The 27,662-nt window shown below is 42.6% G+C and overlaps 1 pseudogene; it reads left to right on the forward strand.

Moving 5' to 3' along the window:
- Positions 1-1,853: 1,853 nt before the first annotated feature.
- LOC146638264 (sentrin-specific protease 2-like) lies at positions 1,854-25,773 on the forward strand (annotated as a pseudogene).
- Positions 25,774-27,662: the final 1,889 nt, after the last annotated feature.

A 27,662-nucleotide genomic window follows, 5' to 3' on the forward strand; every position in this document is an offset into this window, starting at 1 on the left:
GTTAATACTAACAACTCATATATGTGGTTAAATTAATTTCTAAATATATATTGTTTTACTGCAGATGGAGAACTCTTTGTTGGAACCAGAAGAGTAGTAAAAACCATGGATGATGCCAGGAAGATATTTCATGAGTTTCATTCATCTCCAATTGGAGGACACACTGGCACACACAAAACGCTAAATGCAGTGTGTTCCAGATTTTACTGGTTTGGTATGACAGTTGACATTAAAACATGGGTATGTATTAACTGTTTGTATTGTTGTTAAATAGTGTTTAAAATTAGCAAATTTTTTGATATCAGTTAAAAGAGAAACTGTACACTTGCAAAATATAAATAAATATGGTTAATTAGTGATATTACAGTAATAACCTGTAGGCCTGACAGAGATTTGAAGATGCGCACACAAACTATTGTTGCTAAATAGTTTGTTCGTTAGAGAATATGTCATTAAGTGTTTTTGTTTTTTGTTTTTTACAAATGAGAATGTTGAACATTTACGTGAACTCCATAAATATTTTTACCTTAAAGATTCTGGAATGTGACCAGTGTCAAAAAGTTGGGAAACCACTGACTGCTGTGCAACCGTTGCAGTGTATTCAGGTAAATATTATGCCCCGTTTACCCATCAAACTATGCTTGTAGCTCATATTCATAAAGGCAGGAGGGTTTGCCAACTAATTTTAACCATCAATGTTAATGTGTACATTATACAAATTGTTATTCAAATTATAAATTTTTCCTTGATAGGTGTCTGAAGTGTGGGAACTTATTGGTATAGATCTTACTGGACCTCTTCCTAAAACTTCAAGCGGCTTCCAGTATATACTTACTGCAACTGACTACTTTTCAAAATGGGTTGAAGCTTTCCCATTAAAAACGAAATCTGCATCTGAGGTAGCCCAGCACTTGTGCTCCATTATATATAGACATGGCTGCCCCAAAAGGATTTTGTCAGACCAAGGCAGAGAGTTTGTGAATGAAGTAAGTGTTAAATAATTTTCAGTTACATTTTTTAACTTTACTTCACTGGGGTCAAAGATTTTTTCTTGTGTGCTTGTATAAGCAGTATAACCTTGTCCTTATCTGTTGAAGCTCAACTCTGATCTTTGCAAGTTATTGCAAATTGAAAGAAGTGTCACAGCAGCATACCATCCACAGACCAATGGTCTAGATGAAAAGACAAATGACAACATAAAAAGGTATGCCTAATTTTTATCTATCAGTTTTTAATAACATTACTTATGTTATTCAAACTTAATTGTTACTTAATAATTTATTAATTTCTTTACTTCTAATTGAACTTTCTGTCTTACTTCCTGTGTTTACATATTTCTATGCCTGCATTTAGAGCCCTCCGAAAACTGGTGAATGACCAGCAGAATAACTGGGATCTGTATCTAGAGCCCACCCTGTTTTCACTTCGGTCAAAAGTACACACCACAACAAAATACACACCTTTTTTTCTGATGTATGGAAGAGAGGCAGTATTTCCATCAGAAGTGCCTGCTCAAGTGCCGGTGAGTGTTTGTCAAATTCTTTCTATGTTAGAACCAAGAATTGAAACCATTTAAGAAAAAAACCCAGTAATGTCTTTATGAATATGATATCATCTTGTTTTAATTGCTAATATCTACAAAATTTTAGATTTCCAACATCATTCTGCCAGACAACAAAAGGTACAGTGACTATGTACAGTCTGAAAGTGAAGCACAACATGCAGTTAAAGAAACTGCACAAGAAAACATTGCGAAGTCACAAGACAAGCAAAAGGTTGCATACGCCAAGCGGGCCCTGAAAAAGTACAAAAATGTTGTGTATAATGTAGGGGATCAAATTCTGCTTCTAAATATGAGGAAACGTGGGCGAAAAGGAGGAAGACTTGAACCGGATTTTTCAGGTTCCTACACAATTGATGACTTCAGTGGAAAATGTGTTAGACTGAAAAACGCTGAGGGAAATACTTTAAAAAGTCTATACAGTATTGACCACATTAAACCCTATAGAACAAGCCACCCTGTCCAAGTCTCAACTCCAACTGAACCTGTTGAGAGTAGCCCATCTTCTGAGATGTGGCCTTGCAGTCCTCAGCATCAACATGAAGCGCTGCAAAATAACAGATCCTCTGTCATTCAGTTTGGACCAAAAATAGCTCAGGTAAAATCAGTCCAAGCACCAGAAGAGCTTGTACCAGTGACCCCCCAGAAACCCAGCACGCAAGAAAAAGGTGGCATAGCTAAAAATCTCATTCTGACCGGTTGGTCAATTGTTGCCTGTTTGGCTAGTCTAATGTATAGAATGTTTTATTTTTTTCTCCCCTCTTGCTAATTTTGACCTGTTGGTCCAATTTTGGCTAATTTCTGATTTACATAAAGCTACTCCCCTCTGGCATGTTTATGTTGTTGGCCCGTTGGCCCTTGTCTGCTTGTGGCCCGTTGGCCCTTGTCTGCTTGTGGCCCGTTGGCCATTGACCGTGATTTTCAAATGGTAACTGTTATTACTAAAGAAACTTATCATATTTTGTTTTTTAGTGAAGTGGCTTTGGGCTGCAAAAGACACCGGGTGTGTGGAGGCAGTCGTTGGGCCATACAAATTGTATGAATCTTCTTTTCGCACACTGGAGGACAGTGGGTGGCTTTCTGATGAGGTAAGTGAAATAATCATTTTTGGTCCTAGTGGTGGTCTGTAAAAATAATCTTCTTTTAATCCAAACAGGTCATTGATGCATACCTGCACTGCCTCATTAAGAAACAAAAGGCAAGTAAGAACGTATGCCGGTTATTTCACAAAGGTATTTTATACAATTTTGTAATCTTTTTAAAAAAGAAAAAAAAATCTTGCATTTTTCAGAAACCCGTGTATCAGTTGTCTTGCGTTGTTGCAACCTCTCTGTTTTCTGGGAAGTTTAAATGTGTCAGCAAGGTAATGTAGATGTTATATTGGTTATATAGTGTATGTTATGTAAATAAATCTAAACCTTTATAAACTTAAAAATATTCCACAGATGTTGTTTCCGGCTGAGGACATTTGGTTGTGCCCACTGAACTCTGGTGCACACTGGATCCTTCTGGTACATGTTCACACCTCATGTGTTTTTTCTCTCTTTTGTTTTACTGTTCTTTTTAGCAGCATATTCTTATTTTGAAAATGCTTACAATTGATTATGTTTACTTAAGTGAGTGTAATACACATATTCTACTAAATACAATTTTTATTTTAGGTTGTCAAAATCTCCTCACAATCTGTACTGCTGTTAGACCCTCTTGGAAATGAAGGTTGTTATGAAAGGAAAGTTATGCGTAACTTGAGGTATTCATCATTCATTAATTATCTGTTTTAGGTTGTTTGGTTTGTGGGGTTTTTTTTTCTTTTTATTTAGAGCAAAATGCTGGCTACATTTTAAAAATTTGTTTTGTTTTTATTAGGAATTTTCTGAAGATGAAAGGAAAGGAAGAGTCCTGAGTGGATTGGAAAATGGAGACTCTGCCACACAACAAGCAGATGGACTCCAGCAGTTGTGGAGTTTTAGTGTTGAAGGTATTTAATAAGCAATTGTATTTAATGTATTTAACTAGAATTAAGTTAATCATTTGCAATTACTGTAACATATTTTACAGTTTGCCGAACACTACCTTCTGAGTGGAGAGGTTACTAGGGTGCTGTCCACTCCAGAAGCCATTGGGCTGCACCGCACTGAAATTGCTTGCGAACTGCTAGAGCATCAAAGTAAGTTGAGTCATGTGCTTTTGTATTGCAATAGCACTTTCAGTTTTGTTTAAAACTGTTAGGTTTAATGTCAGTGTGTTTCTAGGTAATGCTGATGACTACTGTGTGGTTTGTTTCATGCTGGAAGCCGATCCTGAGTCCAGTATGATTGAAATGGTAAAACAAATAAACCACAAATGCAATATACAGTGGCTTGCAATAGTATTCGGCCCCCTTGAACTTTTCCACATTTTGTCACATTACGGCCACAAACACAAATCAATTTTAATTGGAATTCCACATGAAAGACCAATACAAAGTGGTGTACACGTGAGAAGTGGAACAACAATCATACATGATTCCAAACAATTTTTACAAATGAATAACTGAAAAGTGGGGTGTGTGTAATTATTCAGCCCCCTGAGTCAATACTTTGTAGAACCACCTTTATCTGCAATTACAGCTGCCAGTCTTTTAGGGTCTGTCTCTACCAGCTAGAGACTGGTAGAGACATTGGTCTTTCACGTGGAATTCCAATAAAATTGATTCATGTTTGTGAATGCAATCTGACAAAATGTGGAAAAGTTCACGGGGGCCGAATACTTTTGCAAGCCATTGTAGTAATTATTTTCTCATCAAATTCATAATGTTGGTTAACACACTTACACCCCCCCCCCCCCCCCCCTTCTCCCTCTTCAGGTGCAGTGCGAGTTTTGTTCCAGATGGGCACATTTTGGATGTGCTCAATATGAGAGCAGCCTGGTCAAGTACCTGTGCGACAAATGTGCATAATTTGTACACCGTTTCTTTTTCAGTTCTTTCTCCCTGTGTTCTGTTGGATCTATAAATGTCAAATATATGTATCTGTAAATATATTCAGTAAATATATACTGTAACTATAATGGAGTGAGTTCATTGTCAAAGTTTATATAGTCAGGTGTTCCACTCACTTAAGCACTTTGGCATGCAGACTGCTTCTACAAACAAGTGCCAAACCATGCTACTGTTGTTATTATAAACTAGAAGCATAATTCTGATGGGAAGAATTACGTGCCAAAACATGCTACCTTTGTTATTATAAAGTAGAAGCATAATTCTGATGGGAAGAATTACGTGCCAAAACATGCTACCTTTGTTATTATAAAGTAGAAGCACAATTCTGATGGGAAGAATTACGTGCCAAAACATGCTACTACTATTCAACTCTGTATATTTTATATATTTTATTATTATTATTATTATTATTATTATTATTTTATTTTATTTTTTTACTATTTAATTTGTAAAAATGTGTGTATACACACACACACACACACACACACACACACACACACACACACGTAGGAAAACATTTAGTATACACATCCAGAAATGCATACACTATTATATATTGTACATATATTTATTAGTTTCAGGTTGGCCATTCTTGTATTTTGCTCGTTTGTGTTGTTGTGTTTGCACATCTCTGTTGCTTGTGGGGCTCGCACACAAGAATTTCACTCGCATGTGCTGTGCCAGTGTGCCTGCGCATGTGATGTGACAATAAAAAGTGATTTGATTTGATTTGATTTGATTACTTTTTTTATTATAAAGTAGAAGCATACTGTGACAGGAAGAATTGTGTGCCAAAACATGCTACCTTTGTGAATGTGACCTACAAGCACACTTTAATGGGTAAAGTGTCAAACCGAACTGGCTTTATGAATATCAGCTACAAACATACTCTGATGGGCAAAGTTAAGTGGCAAACCGTCATACCTACTTAAATTTGTGCTGGAATTATTGTTTGGCAGCAGAAATGTGCATAAATTACATACAGTAGGACATTTTGCCAAAGTAGGGCAGTTTGTCATATGGCAGCGTAAAATTATCCTACTGGTAGGACGGTTTGCCAAAGTAGGACTGTTTGTCAGGGGACACCGTAAAATTATCCTACGGGTAGGACGTTTTGCCAAAGTAGGATGGTTTGTCAGAACACCGGCATTTCATCTTCGACAAAGTTATCCCGAGAGAAGTAAGGCAAGTCTGTAAGTCCATCTCTGAATGTTTGTAAAGCATTCCTGCGTTAAGCTTAACAAGCGACTGCCTCTTCTTGCTGCTACTTCAATCATGAAACTGCTTAACGATCAGCTGATCGGCTTTTCTGTCGCGAGTCCGTCTCTCTAGTTTGCTACGGAGGGAAAGAAAGCAGAAGAGGGGATGCCGGTCGGGCTCAGATGCTAGGCTACGCAAACATCCACACCGGCCAGCACTTCCGAGCCTTTTCCTATCGAACGCCAGATCCATCACCCACAAACTTGACGAATTGGAGCTACAGATAGCCAACACAAGCTTTGCACGTAACTGCAGCATTATTCTTATTACGGAGACGTGGCTTCACCCGCTGATTCCCGACGCTGCAGTCGAGTTAGCAGGCCGCACGCTACACCGGCATGACAGAAACAGCAACTCAGGTAAAAGCAGAGGAGGGGGGCTATGTGTTTACGTGCATAACGAGTGGTGTTGTAACAGCAGGATCATTCACACACACTGTTCTCCTGATTTGGAGGTTCTGGCAGTCTCGTGCAGACCTTTTTACATCCCGAGGGAGTTTACAGTAGTTATTGTGATAGCTGTTTATATACCGCCGGATGCTAACGTTAGCACGGCTCTCAGCCTCTTGCTCAACACCATAAACAAACAACAGCTTGCCCACCCCGATGGGGTTTTTATTGTCACCGGCGACTTTAACAAAGCGTGCCTAAAGACTGTGCTTCCTAAATTTGTCCAGTTTGTGGACTTTGCTACGAGAGGAGAACACACTTTGGACCATGTCTATTCAAACATCAGGCATGCTTTCAGAGCGACACCCCTCCCCCACCTGGCTGGATCTGACCACCTCTGCATGTCCCTCACCCCCACCTACACCCCCCTGCTGAGAAAAACAAAGCCCCAGACAAAGACAATAAAAACCTGGCCTGAAGGAGCCCTTTCTCAACTGCAGGACTGCTTCTCAACAACTGTATGGGATTTATTCTCCAGCCACAACCTCCAGGAGTACACGGACACTGTACTCTCGTACATCAGGAACTGTGTTGACAATGTCACCGTCAACAAAAGGGTCAGGGTGTTTCCAAATCAAAAACCCTGGATGAATAGCGAAGTGCAATCCCTCCTAAAAAGCCGCAACACTGCCTTCAAATCAGGGGACAGGGCTGCGTATAGGGCGGCCAGGGCAGACCTGAGTAGAGGCATCAGGAAAGCTAAGGCTGCCTATAGGAGGAGGATTGAAGATCACTTTGCTGACAACGACCCCAGAAAAATGTGGCAGGGGATCAATCACATTACCAACTACAGAAGCAATAACCAGGCAACATCTAGGACTGATGCCTCACTGGCTGAGGATCTAAACCGTTTCTTCGCCCGCTTTGAGACGACCAAGCCCTCAGCTGCCACACCACTTCCACCCGCCCCCAGCACTGGCACACTAACACTTAGGGAGCACCAAGTGAGGTGTGTTCTAAGGTCAGTGAATCCCAGGAAGGCGGCAGGTCCTGATGGAATACATGGAAAGGTTCTCAGAGCATGTGCTGACGAACTGACTGGAGTCTTCACTAAAATCTTCAACCTTTCCTTGTCATCAAACACCGTCCCGCCCTGCCTCAAAACCTCCACCATCATCCCCATCGCCAAGAAGACAGCTGTGGCCAGCCCAAATGACTACAGGCCTGTTGCACTTACGCCTGTAGTGATGAAGTGCTTTGAGAGACTGGTCTGTCAGCACATCAGGGCCGGTCTGCCTCCCACTCTGGACCCCCACCAATTTGCCTACAGGACAAATCGTTCCACCGAGGACGCTATCACCATAGCGCTCCACACTGCGCTGAGTCACCTGGAGCACCGAGGAAGGTATGTGAGAATGCTCTTTCTGGACTTCAGCTCAGCATTCAATCATATCATCCCGGAGATCCTGGTCCAGAAACTGTCTCACCTGGGACTCTCCACCCCCATCTGCCTCTGGATCAAGGACTTCCTGACAAATAGACCACAGTCTGTCAGACTCGGCCCCCACTGGTCCAGCACCATCACACTCAGCACCGGGTCTCCACAAGGATGTGTTTTGAGTCCCCTCCTGTTTACGCTCTACACATCCGACTGCTCCCCTACCCATCTCTCAAACACCATCATAAAGTTCGCGGATGACACCACAGTGGTTGGACTCATCTCAAGGGGGGATGAGTCGGACTACAGAGATGAGGTCAACAGACTGACTGAGTGGTGTTCAGTTAACAACCTCCAACTGAACACCACGAAAACTAAAGAACTTATCTTGGACTTCAGGAAGGGCAGAGCAGACCCGGCCCCACTTTACATTCACGGGAGCTGTGTGGAGAGGGTACACTCCATGAGGTTTCTGGGCGTGCAGATCTCTGATGACCTCTCCTGGACTGCAAATACTACAGCGGTGGTTAAAAAGGCCCAGCAGCGTCTCCACTTTCTGAGAGTGCTCAGGAGGAACAACCTGGAGGAGAGGCTGCTGGTGACATTTTACAGAGCCACCATAGAGAGCATCCTAACGTACGGCATAACAACATGGTATGCAGGGTGCTCAGCTGCAGACAGGAAAGTACTGCAGAGGGTCATCAACACAGCCCAGAAGATCACTGGCTGCTCTCTGCCCAGCCTGGAGGTCACTGCAAACTCTCGGTACCTCAGCAGAGCTGGCAATATCATCAAGGACCACTCTCACCCCAGCAACCAACTGTTTGAACTATTACCGTCAGGCCGACGGTACAGGTCACATAAAACCAGGACAAACAGATTCAGGGATAGCTTCTTTCTCAGAGCTATCACCGTAGTAAATAAGCACAAAAACAATTGAACCTATTCCATACCGTCACTGTCATTATATTATGCTGCTATTCATACTGTCATTATATTAATGCTGCTATCCTGTATATATTGTACATACTATTGTTTGAGTACTTACGATTGTTTTTTTTTGTACTTTTTATATTTTACATTTATATTTATTATTGAAACTTGCACCAAGGGAGTGGCACTCCAATTTCGTTGTACTCTGTACAATGACAATAAAGGCTATTCTATTCTATTCTATTCTATTCTATTCTATTCTATTCTATTCTTTTGGCCCACTTTGCACCAGAAAGAGGAAACCAGCGGCTGAACAACAGCAGCACGTTTAAGCTTGATAAGCTGTTGTTAGAATTTATTTAATATTACTTTCTACTCGAGGATCTTTTTCTACGTAGCTGACGGCTGGTAACTGTGCAGGGGCGGATCTAGCAAAGTTTAGCCAGGGGGGCCGATAGGGCATTAACAGGGAAAAGGGGGCACAAAGACATACTTTTCTTTCTTATTCTCATTTAAAATGTCTAGCTTTTAATAAATAATTATCTGACACCCAAAGTTTTAATTTGATGCAAAATGAATAGAACTCCATTACTGTATATAGTAACTAATAAGTCTAATATATATACCCTAGTAAGCTATAGTACTTTTTCCTTTGGGAAGGTACCATCTGTGCAGTCTGCAATTTTGTTGAAGAAAGATGTTGAATCTATTTAATATTTCTTGAAAAATTATTGATTTCTGTGCATTTTTTTTCACACTGCATCAAATTAAGGTTGATTACGTCGATTAAGCATCATGAGGTGGAGCGTGAGGGGTGGTTCCCTATTTTTTATTTATTTATTTTTGTTGTTGCTGGGAGTTGGAACCCTATTAGTTAGGTTGCTTAATATTTATGCTAAGTACTCTTTAAAATACCAGAATAGGGAGGATGGTGTAGGTTTAAGTTTATTAGATTGATCAGTATTGCTGAACTATGAAATATTTTTTTTTCCATACAGGTATAACAGAATAGCTTTAGTGTAGTTGTTGTTTTAAACTTGAGTATGAACTTATACAAAATGCAGCAAGATATTTAAAAAACAGTTTTGTTGATTACAGTTTTTGCCCGTTGCCTGAACACATTTTGCAAAACTTTGCTCATTGTGCCAAAACCTTAAACACAAGTAAACATGACACAACACTGGGAAATATACCATTCACATCTGCACCAAATTGAAACTCTACTCTCAAAACCTAAACTCTGCTATCAAAACCTAACATTCCTTTGTCAAAATGTAACTCTGTTGACAAAATGACACATACTTGCATCATATGCAAACACTTACAGAGCAGGGGGAACACACTAGTCTACTTTATATAAAGCACTGCAGTCTTTGATTTCCATTGTTCATTCAGAAGGCATATTGGTACATATTCAGCTCGAAGTCCTTTGACCCTGTCACTGTTCCTCTCAAATGGGACTCTGTAGAGCTGCTTCATGGTGATGCTGTGTTTTCCCAAGATGCGTCTGATGGTGGTGATGCTCACATGGTTTATGTTGTTGAACACTTGCCTGTCTGCAAGTATTTGCTTTCGTAGCTGGTGGAGACGGATAGCATTGTCTGCCCTCACTAGGTCCACAACGGCAAGTTCCTGCCGTTGTGTGAACAGGCGTTGGCGTCCTCCCCCAGAAGGTCTTCGAGTCATTCTAGAGAAATACAACCACATATTGTCATCGGTTTGCTTATTTTTCTTACAGTACTTTACTGTATATACTGTATCATCCACTGTACAACACTGTACTTCAATATAAGTAATCAAAGCTACTGGTCCGGACGGGATTCCCGGCCGCGTCCTCAGGTCATGCGCGGCTCAGCTGGCTGGAGTGTTCACGCACATCTTCAACCTTTCCCTCTCTCTGTCTGTAGTCCCAGCCTGCTTCAAAATGGCCACCATCGTCCCTGTACCCAAATCCTCCACCATCTCCTCATTGAACGACTGGCGACCTGTAGCCCTGACCCCCATCGTAAGCAAATGCTTCGAGAAGCTGGTCAGGGACTTCATCTGCTCTGCACTACCCGACTCACTGGACCCTCTACAGTTTGCATACCGCCACAACAGGTCCACTGATGATGCCATAGCCCTGACACTACACACTGCCCTGTCACACCTGGAGAAGAGAGACACGTATGTGAGGATGCTGTTTGTAGATTACAGCTCAGCATTCAATACCATCGTTCCCTCGAAGCTGGACAGGAAACTGCAGGATCTAGGACTGAGCAGCTCCCTCTGCAGCTGGATCCTTAGCTTCCTGTCTGACAGACGCCAGGTGGTCAGACTGGGCAGCATCACCTCATCCCCCATCACACTGAACACTGGTGCTCCACAGGGGTGTGTACTGAGCCCTCTCCTGTACTCACTCTACACCTACGACTGCACAGCCACTAACAGCTCCAACATCATTGTGAAGTTTGCGGACGACACTACAGTGGTGGGTCTTATCACCAACGGTGATGAGACGGCTTACAGGGAGGAGGTCAGCGCCCTGACCCACTGGTGTCAAGACAACCATCTCACCCTCAATGTCGCAAAGACAAAGGAGTTGATAGTGGACTTCCGGAGGTGCAGAGAAGTACACACCCCCATCACCATCAACGGCGCTGCTGTGGAGAGAGTGAGCAGCTTCCGGTTCCTTGGAGTACATCTGGCTGAGGATCTTACGTGGTCAGTACACACAAACAAAACAGTGAAGAAGGCGCAGCAGCGCCTCTTCTTTCTCAGGAGACTGAAAAGATTCGGCATGAGCCCCCGCATCCTCAGGACCTTCTATCACTGTGCCATTGAGAGCATCCTCACTGGATGCATCACCACCTGGTATGGCAACAGCACCGCCTACAACTGCAAAGCTCTCCAGCGAGTAGTGCGGTGCTCTGAACGGATAATTGGAGGTGAGCTTCCCTCCCTCCAAGACATCTACAGGAAGCGCTGCCTGAGGAAAGCGGGGAGGATCATCAAGGACTCCAGTCACCCCAGCCATAAACTGTTCAGACTGCTTCCATCAGGAAGGAGGTTCTGCAGCATCCGGTCCCGTACCAGCAGACTGAGAGACAGCTTTTTCCATCAGGCCATCAGACTGCTGAACACGTCATAGACACCTCAGCTTCACTACTGGAACTTCAACATTATGCACTCCACACTGTATATAAATGCCACTTGTTTTGCACATATTCAACTCTGTATATTTTATATATTTTATTATTATTATTATTATTTTATTTATTTATTTTTTATTTTATTTTATTTTTTTTACTATTTAATTTGTAAAAATGTGTATACACACACACACACACACACACACACACACACACACACGTAGGAAAATATTTAGTATACACATCCAGAAATGCATACACTATTATATATTGTACATATATTTATTAGTTTCAGGTTGGCCATTCTTGTATTTTGCTCGTTTGTGTTGTTGTGTTTGCACATCTCTGTTGCTTGTGGGGCTTGCACACAAGAATTTCACTCGCATGTGCTGTGCCAGTGTGCCTGCACATGTGATGTGACAATAAAAAGTGATTTGATTTGATTTGATTTGATCATGGTATGTTTCACAGAAACTACCACTTTGGCTGCAAAAGGAGCATTAGCACCCTGCAGTACGCTGTACACTTGATATGGTGATATACTGTAGAACAGTACTATAAAACCATCTGAGTAGAGTAGAAGGCAGTGAGATGAAGACAGACCTGTTTTCTAGTCGGAATTTTCTTATTACAGATGCCACTGTGAAGCGGCTTAGATGTGGGTGGACTCTCTGCCCAGCTTCCCTCATAGTCAGGCCGTGGTTGATGACATGGTCCACCAAAGTTGCTCTTATATCATCAGAAATATGGGTCCGTGCATGGCCTCTTTGACCTCCTCCTCCTCTTCCTCTTGCTCTCCCTCCATCCATGCTTGCAAAGTTCTTGAAATGGCTAAACTGAGGGCTTTTTGTGGTTGGCTAATTGGTGTTCAGTTTTGCAAGTAAGTGCCTTCAGGTGTATATTTGAGTGGTTGCAATTACCCGATGTGTTTTGTAGTTTGGATACATGTGTTTTCCAAATGGCACCCTGAAATTTCATTTTTGAACGAAGTGTCTTATGTATGAAATAGAGTGTAGTATGCAGGACCATGTGTGTTGCATAAAGGAGTAAGTGTGTTGCATAATTGCAACCAGAGTGCAAAGCAGCACTTTTGTTTAAGGTATGGGTACATGTGTTTGAGGTATGGTAACAAAAGCTTCAAGTTGTGTTACTTTAGTCTAAGCATGGGTTTATAGTGTTCAAGCAATGAGCAAAAACTGTAAAAAACACTATATCGGATTCATATCGGTATCGGCAGATATCCAAATTTATGATATCGGTATCGGACATAAAAAAGTGGTATCGTGCCATCTCTAGTTTGAACACTGATACAGTATTTCATACAGGTTTTCAAACATCCATCCATCCATCCATTCGCTTCCGCTTATCCTTTTCAGGGTCGCGGGGGGCGCTGGAGCCTATCCCAGCTGTCATAGGGCGAGAGGCAGGGTACACCCTGGACAGGTCGCCAGTCTGTCGCAGGGCCAACACACACGGACAGACAACCATTCGCACTCTCATTCACTCGCACATTCACACCTAGTGGCAATTTGGATTATCCGATTAACCTATCCCCACAAGCTGCATGTCTTTGGACGGTGGGAGGAAGCCGGAGTACCCGGAGAGAACCCACGCAAACACGGGGAGAACATGCAAACTCGACACGGAAAGACCCCAGCCTGATGGTGGAATTGAACTCAGGACCTTCTTGCTGTGCGGCAACAGTGCTAACCACCGTGCCACCGTGCTGCCCTTTTCAAACAAAATAAAAAATTAGAAGAACTTTTATTTAACTGCCCATCAGCCTTCAGCCATCAAAATAATGAGTCAGATGCATTTAACAGTGTCGAAATATTGTCCCCTATTGTCGGCTTGTCTGACGTGCGACAACACAACACCTCCAATTATAGGTCGGAAAATACTTTGCTTCCTCTCTGATTTAGCTCCGTTTTTTTTAATAAACTCATTAATTGCAGGTCTCTTCCATCTGAGACACATTTTCCAGATCAGTGTGTCATCTGAAAAATATTGCCACAGGTTTTATTTCTGCGCTGACAAGAGAAAGAAACGAAAGAAGTACTGTAGCTTAATTTGAGGTCATGAACTCCTGAAAATATCTGCTGGAAGCAGAGTGTGCCATATCAGTTATATCATCACTTCATCCTGCTGCAATCTCCTCACAGGACATTTAAGGAGCAATAAAGAGGATAAAAAGGAAAATTAGAGGAAAAGGGAGAAAAATTAATGGCGAGATTGTTGTTTGAGGAAGTCGGGAATTAAAGAAAAACAGATAAAGAAAAGAAAATGAGAAATAAAAAAGAAAAAGGAGAAAAAAGGTGGCTAGGAAAAGGAGAATTATGGATTAAGAGGAAAAGATAAGAGATTAAAGGGCAGAGATCAGAGAATGGAAAGCAAACAGTTTTTGGAAAACAGTGGAGTGATGAGGAAAAGTGAAAGAAGGAAGCTGGGATGGTAAGATAGACAAAACAAGGGGACATGAAACAAGGAGAAAGGAGAAGCGGTAAAGAATGAACAGACAACGAAGAAAGTAAGAAGAAACTGATCTGAATGTAACTAACAAGGCAGAAATAATATCATGCCATAGCATGAAAGAATTCTGCTGGAGTGCGTGTGTGTGTGTGCGCGCGCGTCCATGTGGTTACTGCGGGGAACCTCCAGTCCCCTTCAATGTCGATTATCAGCCCTACTTCCCATCAGCTGAAAGTAATTTGATTATTACTATGTCTCCGGGGTTTTTTCCAGTGATCAGTGATTTACTTAAAGAAAAGAAAAAGTAGAAAAAAAATTTCAATTTCTTTCTCCCTGAAGGAGGCCTTCAGTCTAATTTGATAACGAGCAGGACGAGCCGCCGCCTGACAATCACAGGAGCCGCTAGAATAAATGCTGAGATGAGATGTACGCTGATGGAAACGTGACAGGACTTACTCATTCAATCTAAAGTCAGATTAACTGCTAAACGTCTTTCAAAGGACCGAGCTGCTGGTTTTTACAGTTTCGGGCACTGAACTGTGAGCGGCTGACCGGTTTAGGATTGATTTCCTGCTTTCAGGATGACAAAAGCTCAGCACAGAGACTTGAAACTTGAAGCAGTATGATTCATCACAGACAGCATTTTAGTCACTATTATTTTAACCTCTGTCTGCAGGATGCCCCCACATCTGGGATTTGAGAGTACAGAATGAGGCAACAAAAAAAAAAAAAAAAAAAAATTACATAGGTAGAGGCGTTTTCCCAGGCCCAGTTCTCTGTACGATGAGCGAGCTGATTTCAGTAACAGGATTAGTTTATTCAGAAACTTCCAAACATGCGCTATTTTGGGGTTAAATTTCAAAGAAATTGATCTTGGGCCAGTTTTAAGCAGCAGCGTTCAATCAGATGCATTATAAAAGCGCTGGGAAAAAAATACTGGGCCAAATACCAAAATGTCAAAGCACATAAGCCCTGCCAGAAAACCCTGAGAGAGCGTGTGTGTGTGTGTGTGTGTGTGTTTGCGTGGAACCAGGAGGTCAATGTCTGAATATTGCTCTACTTTGATTAACAGCAAGATTTCAGCCACTCCGACAGTAAACTTTATCCTTGAGCATTTCACTGTAACCGCTGCGGTGCAGGGGGGTGGGGCTCCATCAGGGATCCATGGGCACAGAAATGAGGCGCCCCCTTGGCCGAGAACTGATTAGTATTTGACGATGGCTATCTCCCCGAGGGAGGTTTGGACGGCTGACCTACACTCAACAAAAATATAAACGCAACACCTTTGTTACTGCTCCCATTCCCCATGGGATGGACGTAGAGACCTAAAATTCATTCCAGATACACAATATAACCATCCCTCCCAAACAGTGGTCACAAATCAGTCCAAATGTGTGGTAGTGGGCACATCTGCTATATTGAGATAATCCATCCCACCTCACAGGTGTGCCACATCAGGATGCTGATCTGACATCATGAGTAGTGCACAGGTGTACCTCAGACTGCCCACAACAAAAGGCCACCCTGGAATGTGCAGTTTTTTGTGCTATTGGGGGTCTGGGGACCCAGAACCGGTCAGTATCTGGTGTGACCACCATTTGCCTCATGCAGTGCAACACATCGTCGCATGGAGTCTATCAGATTGTCAATTGTGGCCTGTGGAATGTTGGTCCACTCCACTTCAATGGCTGTGCGAGGTTGTTGGATATTCGTGGGAACTGGTACACGCTGTCGTATACGCCGGTCAAGCACATCCCGAACATGCTCAATGGGTGACATGTCCGGTGAGTATGCTGGCCATGCAAGAACTGGGACATTCTCAGCTGCCATCTGCCCTGAACAATGTGAACCATGATTCATCCGTGAAGCGCACACCTCTCCAACGTGCCAGACGCCATCGAATGTGAGCATTTGCCCACACAAGTCTGTTACGAAGACGAGCTGGAGTCAGGTCAAGACCCAGATGAGGACGACGGGCATGCAGTTGAGCGTCCCTGAGACGGTTTCTGACAGTTTGTGCAGAAATTGTTTGGTTGTGCAAACCAATTGTTCCAGCAGCTGTCTGGGTGGCTGGTCTCAGACGATCTTGGAGGTGAACCTGCTGGATGTGGAGGTCCTGGGCTGGTGTGGTTACACGAGGTCTGCGGTTGTGAGGCCGGTTGGATGTGCTGCCATATTCTCTGAAACGCCTGTGGAGACGGCTTATGGTTGAGAAATGAACATTCAATGCACGGGCGACAGATCTGGTTGACATTCCTGCTGTCAGCATGCCAATTGCACGCTCCCTCATTGCTTGTGGCATCTGTGGAATTTTGCTGTGAGACAAAACTGCACATTCCAGGGTGGCCTTTTGTTGTGGGCAGTCTGAGGTACACCTGTGCACTACTCATGATGTCAGATCAGCATCCTGATGTGGCACACCTGTGAGGTGGGATGGATTATCTCAATATAGCAGATGTGCCCACTACCACACATTTGGACTGATTTGTGACCACTGTTTGGGAGGGATGGTTATAATGTGTATCTGGAATGAATTTTAGGTCTCTACGTCCATCCCATGGGGAATGGGAGCAGTAACAAAGGTGTTGCGTTTATATTTTTGTTGAGTGTAGTTCAACCTCGATGGTCGGAGGAGACGTTTGGTCCCCTGGCCTGAAAAACCTCCGTCTTATTCAAACAGCTTCAAACACACGACCCCGACTCTCCTCAAAATCTTTCGCTCCTCAGCTCAAAAGCAGCCCGGCAGCTGCAGCTAAAGGCCGTGGTGGATTGTGGTTTAGTGAGGTCGGCGCTGAAATGCCTTCTGCAGCTCCCTGGCAACCCTCTCTGTTTGTGCATTTGACAAATAATAATGTACTTTCAGCCTTTGCGTTTCCTCCTGAAATTGCTTCTGGTAATTTGGGACCGACGGCCGCTCTACATTCTGTACATGCACGTATGGATTGAGTGCTTTTCTCTGTGCAGAACGTTTACTGCTCAGGCTATAATAATAAATGTTCATCTGAAGCAGACTGAGAAGGAAATAAAGTATAATAAGACAAGTTATGAGCAAAGAAGAAAGCAAGAAAATTACACGTCACATTAATTTTTACTGGAACTCTCGGCTTCTGGGACAGTACAGACCTCAGTGTAGGCATAATCTGTGTCACATAATTCCATTAAAAATGCTCCAAAAGACCCAAACAATACAAACATGGACGAGAGATCCAGTTCTGGGACAACAGAATTAGCAGCAGGCTGCACTGAAGAGCACATGGCAGTTAGCTACAGCCAAAGCAGCCCCGCCCCGAACTCGAAGTCTTTCTAAATTCATAAAAACCATCTTGCATTGAGTGTTTTTCATAAATTCATCGGGGGTCTGCCAGTTCTTTCACACACGTTTATTTTTGCTGTAACATTTAACGTGTTAATATGTGACTCTATGGCAGTCCTTCTCAAATAGTGAGACACACCCCCGGTGCGATGCCGGGGGCGCGCGTGTGACCCTGGGGAACATGCTCTTTTTGCCGTACTAGAATAAAGTATAATTGCACATCCACTACAGTAGGTGGAAGGGTTTTTGCACTGAGCATGCACGCACATGCACACACAGAGCAGGAGATGTGAAGTGCAGTCAACAAACCCTCAAGAAAAATGGAAAAATATTTAACAGCGACAAAAAGAAAGGCGCGGAGAGACGGAGATAGACAACCGATAGTCTCCCGAAAGCTTAGACGAGGAAATTTGACGAAGCATATGTAGCGCTTGGCTTCACGTGACTACAGTGGGAGACGTAGTCACAGTGAGTAGTTAATGAGTAGTAGTACTTAATGTTGCTGATTGATTTAAATGTATGTATTGACTTTGTTTAATTTTATTTTTCAGAATCAAGTCGCCCAAAAATGTTTATAGTGTGAATAAGGATTTTTTTTTAAAAATTTCATGCAAATTGATGCAGTTTAAATGTAGTAGTAGTTTAGGGAGTTGCAGTACTACTACATACACTTCATACAAATCGTTTCTGTTACAGACTAAAACACAATGATAATAAAGTCATTCTTTAAGTAGGTCTATATTTCTTTCTTTTTTCCTTTCTTTAATATTAATAATGAAACAATGTTATGCAGAGATGAACTTATAATAACAATTTTATAGCCAAAATATACCATTTATAGTTTTCTACCTGAGAGGGACTAACAGAAAGTAATTGAAAAGCACTGCTCCATGGGAACTGACTCAATTTTGGAGCCTCAAGTGGACATTCGAGGAATTACACTTTACGGTGCCTCCAAGGTCGGTCCTTGAGTCTGGTCTAGGCTGTGGGGAACTAACAGGTGGTCTGATTTGTATCCACATGATCACCTTTGAGCCTTATCTGTGATTATTCTCTATACACATCTTGTCTTGTGTCTAAATTAAAAAATGGGCACATTCATACTTGTATATTTAAATTTATGTCCAATATAACTCCTCATTTCTGCCAAGAACTCTCTGGAGTCAAGTCTCTTTTTTTCTTCTGTTGCCTAAAATCTGTCACTATAAAATCTGCCTGTTCTGAAAACCAGAGCATGTAACTGTGCAGAGGCCCAAAGGCTTTTATTTCTTCTTTTCCAGGACATGTGTCAGGCTGGAAACTCAAATACTGAGCTGCTCCACCATTAACAGCCACAGAGGCATGAAATTTGGCAGAAGGCACCCTAAAACAAAGCTAAAGCTGAATAAATATAATCCAGGGGCTTGTTGGCCTTTATTTTCAAGATATCATTCTGAATGTTCCCAAAGAGACAACAAAAAATCTGAAAACCTGGCCACACAGATGCATATTGAGTTATGATGCTGCTTTTAGTAACCTTTGCAGGTGTAAGAGCTTTTAGCTTCACAGAAATAATCTTTCTCTAATTTGCGTACAATTTGGAGCTTTTTAACCCTTTCACACATAGTGGTCACTACAGTGGACAGCTATTCAAAGGCTGTTTTCTTGTATTTGTGTCAGTGTTGATGGTGTACTTGCACATAAACTACTACACTGGACACTGATGTGTCACTCCATACCCTCCCACTCACAGGTGTTTAATGTTACTATAGATGTATGACGTGTTTCATTGTAATTATTGTTATTTAACCCTGTCATGCATGAATTATGACAACCTCAATCAGGATTTTTATTCATCTTTTCATTCCTAAAGATACAAAATACTAAAAATACTTGAAAAAAATCCTGATTGAGGTTGTCATAAAGTTAAACTTACATGTGATGCAAATCATCCTTTCTTTTCACCTGCTTCAGACACTAAGAGAAAAAACTGTCTTTGTTTATGAGTTGGAAACCTGGAGGAGGCAACGTGTGCAGGACCTTTAATGATCCTGCTCACATTTTAAAGGGTAAAGCTTTAACTGGGCTTCAGCTGCTTTTGTCTCAAGCAAACCAAACTTCTACAAAGTCTCAGAGTAGTTTGTAAAACCCTCGCAACCTGTACTGTAAATATTCATTTTCATTCAATTCATCAGAAGAAGAAAGTTGCATAAAGCCAGCATGGCCTTAAAGAGAAAATAGCAAGAAATGGCTCATTTTAAAGAGAATAAACTGAGGGGCTGACATGAGTTGAACTCAGGCGCACTTTTAGAGTGGTAATTTGCATTTTTATTCTCTTCAGGCTTCTTACCAAACAACCAGTTTTTTTATACCATACTTTTAATTGACCAAAGTACCTTTGGGAGTCCCTAACATAACTCCTTTAAGGCAAAAATCTATTTAGACTTACACAAAAACAAAGAGATAAAAACTCTGAGAGGAACAAATCTATAATAAAGTTTCATTTGATTTATCTGCTCGCAGTTGTGTATTGCCGGGTTTTTTTTCCAGGTTTGCGGTATGTTGTTAGTCATTACTGTCCAAATGTTTTCATGCCTGAAATTAGGCGCTGAATGTTGAATGTGAACCTCGGTGGCTTGTTATGGCAGATATTTTCCGTGGTGTGTCAGTTTTGACTGATAATCAGACAGGATCCTGTGGCGCTCGCATTTGTCTCCATATGCTCTTCATGCTCTGCGTGCGTGGAGCTGATGTGAACATGCATGAATGCCTCATCAGCTCCAATACAATTGCCTCTGTGGCGCCCTGAGTATTTTGCGCATTAAGAACAAGTCTCAGATGTGTTCCTTATGTGTTCGTGCCCACCCCCCATCATCATTTTTTGCTATTTGTTGTGACAATAGTTTGCATCATAACACAGAGCGAAAAGCTCATTTGCTCCCACCTGATGTGATGTTAGGGCGATATTTAGTTTCGCCAGTAGGTGGCAGTGGCGGCTCAGCCAAACGGGTAACTGGCAAAATAATCCTTCACAAAAGTAACGCAGGCCAGTTATTACAATGGAAGCCGCCAGTAACACTGAATTGTTTTGCTGTGTTTCAGGTGAGAGCAATATACGAGAACTACATACATTTATGTAAAGTTGATGCTTATTTAACATGTTTGGAGTGTAATTCTTGTTTATATGGTGTTTAATGTGAGCGAATAAGGGAGTTGTTTCACGTTATCTGTGGGTAAGGCTAGTAACATTTGTGCGTTAGCTAAGTCATGTTAGCCTCCTGCATTAATCTCTGTAACCGTGTTGTCCCATCAGTAAGGTGAAAGGAAACTATTAGCTGGTTTCAGTTAAAGTTATAGGAGATAGACCAGCCAGTACATGTTATGTTGTCTATTGTTACTGGTCATTTTCTCTGTGTGTTAAGGGCTGATTAATACGTGGCCATTACACGTAATGCCACAAAAGTAACGCAGGCCAGTTATTACAATGGAAGCCGCCAGTAACACTGAATTGTTTTGCTGTGTTTCAGCGCAATAAATCTTCATGTGCACCTGAATGAACCCTGTCGTCCTTCAGTGTGTAACACCTCTGCTCACGTTGTTTTCCCATCGCGGGTTTCTCCGCCCATCCTGTACGCACGCTACACGGAGGACTTCCTCCCCTGTGGGCTTCTGGGTAATGTTACAGTCGACATGGAAACCGAGCATTTGATTGGGTGTCTGAATGAAAGCCTGAGAGGCTGTAGAGTGGGTAATCATGTTTCATATAAATAAATCACTTGAGTTTTTTTTTTTCTTTTTTGCTGCCATGCTGCGTTATATGTTTTATAGATACTGGAGATTTCATGTTTTTTGCTTTATTTATTTTAGATGTAGCGTCCTCTCGGCCCATCTTTTTTTTTTTTAAAGTATTTAGTATTTTAGTATTTTTTTTTTTTTAGTATTTATTTATTTATTGTCATTGTCAAGAACAATGAAATTGCGTTTGGGGCTTCCATACAACCCCCCCAAAAAAAAAAAAAAAGAAGAAAATAATAAATACCCCTTAAAACCCAAGTGTACATATTTAACCCAGTGTGACTCCAATGCAATAAGACAATCCTTAGCAATAATGTTCGTAGAAATTCAGACAAAGACCTGAGAAACATGACAAAATACAACAATGCAACCCATTCAATATTATTGTACTGTGAGATATGATATCAGATATGATAGTTATCTATTTAAGAAAGAGGGGGGGGGGGGCAGGAGGGGGAAGAGAATAAAGATATGATGCACCAATGCAGACCAGTTCATTGCTATTAAGAAGTTGGATATGGTTATTGTCCGTGAGAGGGGGGCAGAGAGTTCAGGAGCCTCACAGCCTGTGGATACAGGCTGTTGGCCAGTCTGGATGTTCTGGCCTGTATAGACCTGTACCTTCTCCCTGAGGGCAGCAGATGGAAAAGGTGGCGCGCAGGGTGATGTTGGTCCCGCAGGATACTGTGCACCCTCCTCAGACAGCGAGTGGGGAAGATATTACTGATCTCTGGCAGACTTGTTCCAATAATTCTGCCAGCTTCTTTCACCACCCGCTGGAGTGCTTGCTGATCGGCCTTGGTGCAGCTGGGGAACCACACTAGAAATCCATACGTCAGAACGCTGCTGATGGCACAGTTGTAGAAGTTCAACATCAGAGATCTGGGAATGTGTGCGCTCCGCAGTCTCCTCAGGTAGTAGAGGCGCTGTTGGGCCTTCCGTACAACTGAGGTGATATGGTTGCCCCAGGACAGGTCCTCGGTCACAGTTACCCCCAAGAATTTAAAACTGCTCACCCTCTCCACCGCCTCACTGCCAATGAAGAGAGGCAGATGGTTGTTATGACCCCTCTTCCGGAAATCTACAATGATCTCCTTGGTCTTTTTCGTGTTTAAGACCAAGTTATTGTCGTGGCACCATGACTCTAGTTGTTGCACCTCTGTCCTATAGTTTGTCTCATCATTGTTGGATATAAGTCCGAGCACTGTGGTGTCATCTGCAAACTTAACAATGAGATTGGACGCGCAGGAGGAAATACAGTCATGGGTGAAGAGAGTGTATAGCAGAAGGCTCAGAACACACCCCTGAGGGGCACCGGTGTTGACCACAAGGGTGGAAGAGGTGTTCTTACCCACTCTGACACTCTGTCTACGGTTAGTGAGGAAGTCCACAATCCAGTTGCACAGAGAGGAGTTAAGTCCCAGTTGGTGGAGTTTGGGACGGAGTTTGTATGGCCGGATGGTATTAAAAGCCGAGCTGTAGTCTACAAAGAGGAGCCGTGCATAGGTGTTCCTGTGTTCCAAGTGCTTCAGTAATGTGTGCAGCACTGTGGCGATCGCATCCTCGGTTGACCGGTTCTCCCTGTATGCAAACTGGTGCGAGTCCAGGGATGGTGGAAAAGCAGCTCTGATGTGTTTAATGAAAGAGATTTAGATCCTCAGCCAGAGTAGAACTGTCGGCTGAGGGTGATGGTGTTCTTCTTTTGTAGTCCGTGATAGCCCTGATGCCCTCCCAGACCTGCCTTGGGTTTGTGTTGTTCTCAAACCTGGCCTCGATACGCCTCCTGTGCTGCTGCTTGGCAGTCTTGATGCCTCTTCTCAGGTTGGCCCTGGCAGCACTGTATGCCTCCTGGTCCCCGGATTTGAAAGCGTTGTTCCTTGTTCGAATAAGTTGTTGAACTCCGTGTGTCATCCAGGGTGGATTATTAGGGAACACACGGAATCGTTTCCAAGTTGTTACATTGTCCACACAGAAACAGATGTAGTCCAAGACAGTGGAGGTGTAACTGTCCAATGCGACACGATTGTCAGTGTCCTGCACCTTGAATACATCCCAGTCTGTGCAGTGGAAACAGTCCTGAAGCATCGGAATAGCATCCTGCGGCCATGTTCTCACGGTTTTGGTTGTAATCCCAGTGCTCTTGATCTTTTGTGTGTATATTGGGTGTAGCAGAAGGGAGAGATGGTCTGACAGACCCAGGTGGGGATAAGCCTGGGCTCTGTACGCATTCGCCATGTTGGTGTACACCTGGTCCAACGTTCTATCTCCTCTGGTAGCACACTTCACATTATGGTGGAAATTGTGAAGTACAGATTTCAGGTCCGCGTGGTTAAAATCCCCAGCCGCAATAAAGACACTGTCCGGGTGTGCTACCAGGCTGTTATTGATGCTGCTGCTCAATTGTGCTAACGCTAGCTTAGCATTAGCATCTGGTGGAATGTAAACAGCGCAGATGTAAACGGCAGAAAATTCCCGAGGGAGATAGAATGGACGGCACTTTAACACCAACAGTTCTACCTCTGTACTGCACAGTCTTTCCGTTACCGTGACGTTCGTGCACCAAAGGTTGTTAATATAGATGCACAGCCCCCCGCCAGTCTTCTTACCCGAGTCCGCAGACCTGTCGGCTCGATAGGCGGTGCGGCCTGCTAGATCGATAGCCGCATCGGGAATGGCGCTGTCCAGCCAGGTTTCAGAGAAAATCATGCACGAACAGTTATTAAAAGTCCGTCGAGTGGCGATCTGCAGTCGTATTTCATCCAGTTTGTAACGGATCGAACGGGCGTTGGAGAGGAATATGATCGGGAGTGGTGGTTTAAACGGACTAGTCTTTAGCCGTGCCCACAGGCCTCCCCGCTTGCCTCTCTTCTGCCTCCGCTCGCAACGTCTCCTCCTGCGGCTTGCTGTTGCGGGTAGCCCCGGGGGTTGCTTAACGATCTCCGGGGGGATGAGATACTCGGATGTTAGTTGAAGATCTCCACGGCTTAGTTGTAGTAGATCATCTCTGTTGTATTGAAGTAACCCCAGACTGTGTGAAATAATACACAGTACCACCAAAAGTGCAAAAGTAAACCTTTTTAAAGGTGAATAAAGTGGAACTTTGAGGGGTTAATGACATAAAATGAGGTTCTATCATTATGAATATAAACAGAATGAGCATGACTTTAGTTGATTACTCTAATAAACAAATGTGGCTGTTTTTAGGGAGTGTCATATATGCACCAAGCTATATTGAATAAAAAGATGGAATTTAAAAAATGATTTTCTTTTGGGTGTTTAACGTTTTTAAACATCATTTCTTGGATTCAATTTGAAAAAAATGTCCCAGATCCAAACACACTTCCACGCAATCATGGCAACTTTTGGCACTTTAGTTGTGTGGGCCAGGTGTTGCCAAAATGTCCCAACACATCTGGACATGTGGCTGATATAATGCAGAACTGCAGCTGAGGAGTGGCAGCCGGCGTCCCAACCCGACATGCCCTATTGTGCCAGTCAGTTAATGTTACCTGCAGGACGGATGAATAAGATATAGCTCTTGCTTTTATTAATAACCCTAAAGCATTTTTATTGTACCACAACAACACAACAGTTGTGGCAAGGCGCTTATACTGCAAGGTGAAAACCCTACAATATTAGAGCAAGAACACCAATAATCAGACAAGCCCTGATGAACAGCACATGCTAATGCTGACTTCCTGTTAAAAACAAGAGATCTTCAAGGATGAGGATGTCTCCACTAATTGGATGTTGAGGAGAAAGGAAAGAAGAGCGCAGAGAGACCCCGACAATGAACAGGAAAAAACACAAATTACAGGAGAGAAAAACAAGACTTAGTAACACGCAGTAGGCGTACATACATAAATACATCAGGACTTAAAAGCCAGGGGGTGGAGGAGGAGGTGGAGTGGGAGGTCTCCTAGCAGTCTGAGCCTGTAGCAGCATAACTAAGTGATGGATCAGGGTCACCTGATTAAGCCAAATCTACAAGTTTTATAAAAACGAGACGTTTGAAGCACGATTTTTACAGCACAGAGGCGACAGTCTCCCGAATCCAAACTAGGAGCTGGTTCCACAGAAGAGGAGACCCTATTAGTTTCTATGTATGGGGCTGATTACCACTAATAACACCCACTGAATGGACTGATAACATCTGAAGCGGGTGAAGCCGAAGGCTCTGTCTCATTCTACTCATAAAAAATCTACAAACCATAAGTAAACATGCAGTCTGTTAGGCTAACTAGTACGTGCCCATCCTACAGTGGAGAAACTTTAACTTCTGAGTTAACTTCTGAGTTAGTATGATGTCATGTAATACTGATATTGTTGACATTAGAATTATTAAAAAATATTAAAATTTGTATTTGCTAAAGTGGGTGTAGATGTAAGGTGACATCATAATATGTAGATAAGATGGATAAAAATCTTGAGATTCCTGACATGTGTGTCAAGTTTGGTTGCACAGGTCCTGACTGGAGTTCTGAGATATGATGCTGTGAGGCCTGTAGGATATGAGGGGAACTGATCATTCAGGACGTTGTTACTTACAGTCCACACATTTGTCTCCAACACATTATCAGTAATAGCCAAAGTTTCATATGTGTTATCCACACATCAGCCTACTAACGTCTTCTGGCCTGTGCAGACAGCACACCACAGTTTTGCAGCTTCTTTGTGAGTCTGTGTTAGTAGTTGAACATGTGTCACATGACCTCTGTGCTCTTCTTGGCTTCAAAAAGCTCACAGTTTTATGTTTTTTAGATGTGCAGAAACACACAGTCTGGTTAAAACTCTGAACAATGACATTTTTTCTTTACAACACTAAAGTAATGTGTGGTTAGTTTTAGCACTGCCACTTCAGCCTCCACACCCACTTAATCTTTCTGCAGAATTTGTATTTAAGGTGTTACGTGCTGCAGCACTAAAAAGCTCGAAACAACATAAAATCATGTTGCTTTTGCACTTCGAGTTATGTTGAAGGGCTGGAGCCTTCAATTATTCATGTTGTTACAAATGTCAATGTGATTATTGTTTGTTAAAATTCATAACCTGTGTACGTGACCTCTAAGTCACATCACAAAGTTCAGCTGCACACAGCACTTAATGTACTTTATGTAAATGAAAATTCAGTCAGCATTTGCATACCTCCTCCTCCCCCCGCCTGCTTTGATGTGCAAGCGTTTCAACCTGGATGACAGTTGTGTTTATTTATAGTCATACAAAGTCTGCACAACAGTGAATTCATGTGGGGCATCCTCCCATCATGTTTACCCAGGCTGTGTTTGCTAACAGTGCTAAGCTAACCACACATGATAAGATAACACCCACACGTACGCTCAGTCAGTCAGTTGGATCGGATGCCACAACAAAACGCAACCAGACAGAAACAAACACGGGAGCACGTTAACCTCTGCGTGCTGTTCAGGTCAGATTTGGCCTGTTTTGACAGTTCATAACAGTAAAATGATGGCTTTCTGTAAAGTGACCCAAACATTTTAATATTTTTCATGATTTATTCAGCTCTAGTAGTGTGGGTCAAATAAAGGAAAATGGTGTTTTACTTTAGAAAAGTGTGAAACGTGGCCAAAATCACACCTGAGCAATGCCGTTTTCCATACAGGAGGCATCTTGAAGCCATAATCACCAACACAGGCTTTTGTACAACATATTAAATACATTTCAGTAAGCTTGCTCAATACTTTTTCCTTGTGCTGTTCCTCATTATTACACATAACTTCATTTACAAACCTGTGGTTTGGTTTGCATGTGTGGATTGGCTGGGTTGTTACAGGGAGCTGTCTGCACCGGGAGCCGGTCATAGACCGCAGCCTCCAGGCTGGGCACACAGCAGGAGGGAGGCGAAGAAGCCCCTCAGCCAGGCTGAGAAGACCGACAGAGCCCAGCAGCCACGGTCGATCACAGCCCCGGTGCAGAGAGCCCCCTCCAAGGAAACACTGGAGATATGACCCAATAAGAATATATACAGGATAAAAAGATAAAATAAATAAGAATGGGATACAGTATAAACATAAATAGAGTAAGAAGATAAAAAATGAATAAGAATAAAATCAATAAATATTAGGTAAAACCTAAATTAATAATATAAATAGAATAACAGGATAGAATAAATAAGCATAAAATAAATAAACGTTAGGTAAAAGCTAAATTAAAAAGGTGGGTCTTGAACCTGTTCGTAAAAACATGTACGTTCTCTGCGGCCCTGAGCTCCTCCGGCAGGCTGTTCCACAGTACCAGAGGACCTCAGGGCCGCGAGGGTTCATATGGTAAACGCAAATCTGAGAGATAAGAAGGCCCAAGACCATTAAGACATTTAAAAACCAATAAAAGAACTTTAAAATTGATCCTGAAACACACGGGGAGCCAATTATAAAACCGGTGTAATGTGGGCCCGCT

The sequence above is a fragment of the Diplotaxodon limnothrissa genome, linkage group LG2, assembly GCF_057381915.1.
Source record: "Diplotaxodon limnothrissa isolate DT_005_m linkage group LG2, D_limnothrissa_male_GT1.1, whole genome shotgun sequence".
NCBI classification, from domain to species: Eukaryota; Metazoa; Chordata; class Actinopteri; order Cichliformes; family Cichlidae; genus Diplotaxodon; species Diplotaxodon limnothrissa.